Source organism: Chiloscyllium plagiosum, unplaced genomic scaffold (genome assembly GCF_037043375.1).
Source record: "Chiloscyllium plagiosum isolate Xiang-an unplaced genomic scaffold, Cpla_swu_hap1 HiC_scaffold_21, whole genome shotgun sequence".
In the NCBI taxonomy this organism is placed as follows: Eukaryota; Metazoa; Chordata; class Chondrichthyes; order Orectolobiformes; family Hemiscylliidae; genus Chiloscyllium; species Chiloscyllium plagiosum.
This window is the reverse complement of record NW_028270159.1, coordinates 63,158,948-63,166,094: the sequence shown is the minus strand read 5'-3', so window position 1 is coordinate 63,166,094 and position 7,147 is coordinate 63,158,948.

Genomic DNA, 7,147 nt, shown 5'->3' with positions numbered 1-7,147 from the left:
TGTTAGGGAGAGAGAGTGGGAGCAGGCAGTGTGAGGGAGAGAGAGAGTGGGAGCCGGCAGAGTGAGGGAGAGAGAGTGGGAGCGGGCAGTGTGAGGGAGAGAGAGAGTGGGAGTGGGCAGAGTGAGGGAGAGAGAGAGTGGGAGTGGGCAGTGTGAGGGAGAGAGAGTGGGTGCCGGCAGTATGAGGGAGAGAGATTGGGAGCGGGCAGAGTGAGGGAGAGAGATAGTGGGAGCAGACAGTGTGAGGAACAGAGAGTGGGAGCCGGCAGTGTGAGGGAGAGAGAGTGGGAGCAGGCAGTGTGAGGGAGAGAGAGTGGGAGCAGACAGTGTGAGGGAGAGAGAGAGTGAATTCCGGCAGTGTGAGGGAGAGAGAGTGGGAACGGGCAGCGTGAGGGAGAGAGAGTGGGTGCAGACAGTGTGAGGGAGAGAGTGTGGGAGCGGGCAGTGTGAGGGAGAGAGAGAGTGGGAGAGGGCAGTGTGAGGGAGAGAGAGAGTGTGAGTGGGCAGTGTGAGGGAGAGAGAGTGGAGGCAGGCAGTGTGAGGTAGACAGAGTGGGAGCGGGCAGAGGGAGGGAGAGAGAGTGGGAGCAGGCAGTGTGAGGGAGAGAGAGTGGGAGCGGGCAGTGTGAGGGAGAGAGAGTGGGAGCGGGCAGTGTGAGGGAGAGAGAGTGGGAGCGGGCACTGTGAAGGAGAGAGAGTGGGAGCGTGTAGTGTGAGGGAGAGAGAGTGGGAGCAGGCAATGTGAGGGAGAGAGAGTGGGAGCGGGCAGTGTGAGGGAGAGAAAGAGGGGAAGCGGGCAGTGTGAGGGAGAGAGAGTGCGAGCGGGCAGTGTGTGGGAGAGAGAGTGGGAGCAGACAGTGAAAGGGAGAGAGGGAGTGGGAGCAGACGGTGTGAGGGAGAGAGAGTGGGAGCGGGCAGTGTGAGGGAGAGAGAGTGGGAGCGGGCAGTGTGAGGGAGAGAGTGTGGGAGCGGGCAGTGTGAGGGTGATAGAGTGGGAGCGGGCAGTGTGAGGGAGAGAGAGAGTGGGAGCAGGCAGTGTGAGGGAGAGAGAGAGTGGGAGCGGGCAGTGTGAGCGAGAGAGTATCGGAGCGGGTAGTGTGAGGGAGAGAGTATGGGAGCGGGCAGAGTGAGTGAGAGAGAGTGGGAGCAGGCTGTGTGAGGGAGAGAGAGTGGGAGCGGGCAGTGTGAGGGAGATAGAATGGGAGCGGGCAGAGTGAGGGAGAGAGAGTGGGAGCAGGCTGTGTGAGGGAGAGAGAGTGGGAGCGGGCAGTGTGAGGGAGAGAGAGAGTGGGAGTGGGCAGTGTGAGGGAGAGAGAGAGTGGGAGTGGGCAGTGTGAGGGAGAGAGAGTGGGAGCAGGCAGTGTGAGGGAGACAGAGTGGAAGCGAGCAGAGTTAGGGAGAGAGAGTGGGAGCAGGCAGTGTGAGGGAGAGAGAGTGGGAGCGGGCAGTGTGAGGGAGAGAGAGTGGGAGCGGGCAGTGTGAGGGAGAGAGAGAGTGGGAGCGGGCAGTGTGAGGGAGAGAGAGAGTGGGAGCGGGCAGTGTGAGGGAGAGAGAATCGGAGCGGGTAGTGTGAGGGAGAGAGAGTGGGAGCAGGCTGTGTGAGGGAGAGAGAGAGTGGGAGCCGGCAGTGTGAGGGAGAGAGAATGGGAGCGGGCAGAGTGAGGGAGAGAGAGTGGGAGCAGGCTGTGTGAGGGACAGAGAGTGGGAGCGGGCAGTGTCAGGGAGAGAGAGAGTGGGAGTGGGCAGTGTGAGGGAGAGAGAGAGTGGGAGTGGGCAGTGTGAGGGAGAGAGAGTGGGAGCAGGCAGTGTGAGGGAGAAAGAGTGGGAGCGGGCAGAGTGAGGGAGAGAGAGAGTGGGAGCGGGCAGTGTGAGGGAGAGAGAATCGGAGCGGGTAGTGTGAGGGAGAGAGTGGGAGCAGACAGTGTGAGGGAGAGAGAGTGGGAGCGGGCAGTGTGAGGGAGAGAGAGTGGGAGCGGGCAGTGTGAGGGAGAGAGAGTGGGAGCGGGCAGTGTGAGGGAGAGAGAGAGTGGGAGCCAGCAGAGTGAGGGAGAGAGAGTGGGAGCTGGCAGTGTGAGGGAGAGAGAGAGGGAGCTGGCAGTGTGAGGGAGAGAGAGAGTGGGAGTGGGCAGAGTGAGGGAGAGAGATAGTGGGAGTGGGCAGAGTGAGGGAGAGAGAGAGTGGGAGTGGGCAGTGTGAGGGAGAGAGAGAGTGGGAGCCGGCAGTGTGAGTGAGTGAGAGTGGGAGCAGGCAGTGTGAGGGAGAGAGAATGGGAGCCGGCAGTGTGAGGGAGAGAGAGAGTGGGAGCTGGCAGTGTAAGGGAGAGAGAGTGGGACCAGACAGTGTTAGGGAGAGAGAGTGGGAGCAGGCAGTGTGAGAGAGAGAGTGTGGGAGGGGGCAGTGTGAGGGAGAGAGAGTGGGAACAGACAGTGTGAGGGAGAGAGAGAGTGGGAGCCGGCAGAGTGAGAGAGAGAGAGTTGGAGCGGGCAGTGTGAGGGAGAGAGAGAGTGGGAGCCGGCAGAGTGAGGGAGAGAGAGTGGGAGCTGGCAGTGTGAGGGAGAGAGAGAGTGGGAGCCGGCAGAGTGAGGGAGAGAGAGTGGGAGGGGGCAGTGTGAGGTAGAGAGAGTGGGAGCAGACAGTGTGAGGGAGAGAGAGTAGGAGCGGGCAGTGTGAGAGAGAGAGAGGAGGAGTGGGCAGTGTGAGGGAGAGAGAATGGGTGCCGGCAGTATGAGGGAGAGAGATTGGGAGCGGGCAGAGTGAGGGAGAGAGATAGTGGGAGACGGCAGTGTGAGGAACAGAGAGTGGGAGCCGGCAGTGTGAGGGAGAGAGAGTGGGAGCGGGCAGTGTGAGGGAGAGAGAGAGTGGGAGCGGGCAGTGTGAGGGAGAGAGAGTGGGAGCAAGCAGTGTGAGGGACAGAGAGAATGAGTGCGGGCAGAGTGAGGGAGAGAGGGAGTGGGAGCGGGCAGTGTGAGGGAGAGAGAGTGGGAGTGGGCAGTGTGAGGGAGAGAGAGTGGGTGCCGGCAGTATGAGGGAGAGAGATTGGGAGTGGGCAGAGTGAGGGAGAGAGATAGTGGGAGCCGGCAGTGTGAGGAACAGAGAGTGGGAGCCTGCAGTGTGAGGGAGAGAGAGTGGGAGCGGGCAGTGTGAGGGAGAGAGAGTGGGAGCAGACAGTGTGAGGGAGAGAGAGAGTGGGAGCAGACAGAGTGAGGGAGAGAGAGTGGGAGCAGACAGTGTGAGGGAGAGAGAGTGGGAGCGGGCAGTGTGAGGGAGAGAGAGTGGGAGCAGGCCGTGTGAGGGAGAGAGGGTGGGAGCAGACAGTGAGAGGGAGAGAGAGAGTGGGAGCAGACAGAGTGAGGGAGAGAGAGTGGGAGCAGACAGTGTGAGGGAGAGAGAGAGTGGGAGCCGGCAGAGTGAGGGAGACAGAGTGGGAGCTGGCAGAGTGAGGGAGAGAGAGTGTGAGCCGGCAGAGTGAGGGAGAGAGAGTGGGAGCTGGCAGAGTGAGGGAGAGAGAGTGGGAGTGGGCAGTGTGAGGGAGAGAGAGCGTGTGAGTGGGCAGAGTGAGGGAGAGAGAGAGTGGGAGCAGACAGTGTGAGGGAGAGAGAGAGTGAGAGCGGGCAGAGTGAGGGAGAGAGAGAGTGGGAGCAGACAGTGTGAGGGAGAGAGAGTGGGAGCGTGCAGAGTGAGGGAGAGAGAGTGGGAGCGTGCAGAGTGAAGGAGAGAGAGTGGGAGCAGGCAGTGTGAGGGAGAGAGAGTGGGAGCGGGCAGTGTGAGGGAGACAGAGAGTGGGAGCCGGCAGTGTGAGGGAGAGAGAATGGGAGCGGGCAGAGTGAGGGAGAGAGAGTGGGAGCAGGCTGTGTGAGGGACAGAGAGTGGGAGTGGGCAGTGTGAGGGAGAGAGAGAGTGGGAGTGGGCAGTGTGAGGGAGAGAGAGTGGGAGCAGGCAGTGTGAGGGAGAGAGAGAGTGGGAGCGGGCAGTGTGAGGGAGAGAGAATCGGAGCGGGTAGTGTGAGGGAGAGAGATTGGGAGCAGACAGTGTGAGGGAGAGAGAGTGGGAGCGGGCAGTGTGAGGGAGAGAGTGGGTGCAGACAGTGTGAGGGAGAGAGAGTGGGAGCGGGCAGTGTGAGGGAGAGAGAGTGGGTGCGGGCAGTGTGAAGGAGAGAGAGAGTGGGAGCGGGCCGTGTGAGGGAGAGAGAGTGGGAGCGGGCAGTTTGAGGGAGAGAGAGTGGGAGCGGGCAGTGTGAGGGAGAGAGAGTGGGAGCGGGCAGTGTGAGGGAGAGAGTGGGAGCCAGCAGAGTGAGGGAGAGAGAGTGGGAGGGGGCAGTGTGAGTGAGAGAGAGAGTGGGTGCCGGCAGTGTGAGGGAGAGAGAGGAGGAATGGGCAGTGTGAGGGAGAGTGAGTGGGTGCCGGCAGTGTGAGGAACAGAGAGTGGGAGCCGGCAGTGTGAGGGAGAGAGAGTGGGAGAAGACAGTGTGAGGGAGAGAGAGTGGGAGCGGGCAGTGTGCGGGAGAGAGAGTGGGAGCAGGCCGTGTGAGGGAGAGAGGGTGGGAGCAGACAGTGAGAGGGAGAGAGAGTGGGAGCAGACAGTGTGAGGGAGAGAGAGAGTGGGAGCAGACAGTGTGAGGGAGAGAGAGAGTGGGAGCAGACAGTGTGAGGGAGACAGAGTGGGAGCCGGCAGAGTGAGGGAGAGAGAGTGGGAGGGGGCAGTGTGAGGGAGAGAGAGTGGGAGCGGGCAGTGTGAGGGAGAGAGTGTGGGAGCGGGCAGTGTGAGGGAGAGAGAGTGGGAGCGGGCAGTGTGAGGGAGAGAGAGAGTGGGAGCGGGCAGTGTGAGGGAGAGAGAGAGTGGGAGCGGGCAGTGTGAGGGAGAGAGAATCGGAGCGGGTAGTGTGAGGGAGAGAGAGTGGGAGCGGGCAGTGTGAGGGAGAGAGAAAGTGGGAGCCGGCAGAGTGAGGGAGAGAGAATGGGAGCGGGCAGAGTGAGGGAGAGAGAGTGGGAGCAGGCTGTGGGAGGGAGAGAGAGTGGGAGCGGGCAGTGTGAGGGAGATAGAGAGTGGGAGTGGGCAGTGTGAGGGAGAGAGAGAGTGGGAGTGGGCAGTGTGAGGGAGAGAGAGTGGGAGCAGGCAGTGTGAGGGAGAAAGAGTGGGAGCGGGCAGAGTGAGGGAGAGAGAGAGTGGGAGCGTGCAGTGTGAGGGAGACAGAATCGGAGCGGGTAGTGTGAGGGAGAGAGAGTGGGAGCAGACAGTGTGAGGGAGAGAGAGTGGGAGCGGGCAGTGTGAGGGAGAGAGTGGGTGCAGACAGTGTGAGGGAGAGAGAGTGGGAGCGGGCAGTGTGAGGGAGAGAGAGTGGGAGCGGGCAGTGTGAGGGAGAGAGAGTGGGAGCGGGCAGTGTGAGGGAGAGAGTGGGAGCCAGTAGAGTGAGGGAGAGAGAGTGGGAGCTGGCAGTGTGAGGGAGAGAGAGAGGGAGCTGGCAGTGTGAGGGAGAGAGAGTGGGAGTGGGCAGTGTGAGGGAGAGAGAGAGTGGGAGCCGGCAGTGTGAGTGAGTGAGAGTGGGAGCAGGCAGTGTGAGGGAGAGAAAATGGGAGCCGGCAGTGTGAGGGAGAGAGAGTGGGACCAGACAGTGTTAGGGAGAGAGAGTGGGAGCAGGCAGTGTGAGAGAGAGAGTGTGGGAGGGGGCAGTGTGAGGTAGAGAGAGTGGGAGCAGACAGTGTGAGGGAGAGAGAGAGTGGGAGCCGGCAGAGTGAGGGAGAGAGAGTGGGAGCGGGCAGTGTGAGGGAGAGAGAGAGTGGGAGCCGGCAGAGTGAGGGAGAGAGAGTGGGAGCTGGCAGTGTGAGGGAGAGAGAGAGTGGGAGCCGGCAGAGTGAGGGAGAGAGAGTGGGAGGGGGCAGTGTGAGGCAGAGAGAGTGGGAGCAGACAGTGTGAGAGAGAAAGAGTAGGAGTGGGCAGTGTGAGGGAGAGAGAGTGGGTGCCGGCAGTATGAGGGAGAGAGATTGGGAGCGGGCAGAGTGAGGGAGAGAGAGAGTGTGAGTGGGCAGAGTGAGGGAGAGAGAGAGTGGGAGCAGACAGTGTGAGGGAGAGAGAGAGTGAGAGCGGGCAGAGTGAGGGAGAGAGAGAGTGGGAGCAGACAGTGTGAGGGAGAGAGAGTGGGAGCGTGCAGAGTGAGGGAGAGAGAGTGGGAGCGGGCAGAGTGAGGGAGAGAGAGTGGGAGTGGGCAGTGTGAGGGAGAGAGAGAGTGTGAGTGGGCAGTGTGAGTGAGAGAGAGAGTGGGTGCCGGCAGTATGAGGAAGAGAGATTGGGAGCAGGCAGTGTGAGGGAGAGAGAGTGGCAGTGGGCAGTGTGAGGGAGAGAGAGTGGGTGCCGGCAGTATGAGGGAGAGAGATTGGGAGCGGGCAGAGTGAGGGAGAGAGATAGTGGGAGCCGGCAGTGTGAGGAACAGAGAGTGGGAGCCTGCAGTGTGAGGGAGAGAGAGTGGGAGCGGGCAGTGTGAGGGAGAGAGAGTGGGAGCAGACAGTGTGAGGGAGAGAGAGAGTGGGAGCAGACAGAGTGAGGGAGAGAGAGTGGGAGCAGACAGTGTGAGGGAGAGAGAGTGGGAGCGGGCAGTGTGAGGGAGAGAGAGTGGGAGCAGGCCGTGTGAGGGAGGGAGGGTGGGAGCAGACAGTGAGAGGGAGAGAGAGAGTGGGAGCAGACAGAGTGAGGGAGAGAGAGAGTGGGAGCCGGCAGAGTGAGGGTGAGAGAGTGTGAGCCGGCAGAGTGAGGGAGAGAGAGTGGGAGCTGGCAGAGTGAGGGAGAGAGAGTGGGAGTGGGCAGTGTGAGGGAGAGAGAGAGTGTGAGTGGGCAGAGTGAGGGAGAGAGAGAGTGGGAGCAGACAGTGTGAGGGAAAGAGAGAGTGAGAGCGGGCAGAGTGAGGGAGAGAGAGAGTGAGAGCAGACAGTGTGAGGGAGAGAGAGTGGGAGCGTGCAGAGTGAGGGAGAGAGAGTGGGAGCGTGCAGAGTGAAGGAGAGAGAGTGGGAGCAGGCAGTGTGAGGGAGAGAGAGTGGGAGCGGGCAGTGTGAGGGAGAGAGAGAGTGGGAGCCGGCAGTGTGAGGGAGAGAGAATGGGAGCGGGCAGAGTGAGGGAGAGAGAGTGGGAGCAGGCTGTGTGAGGGAGAGAGAGAGTGGGAG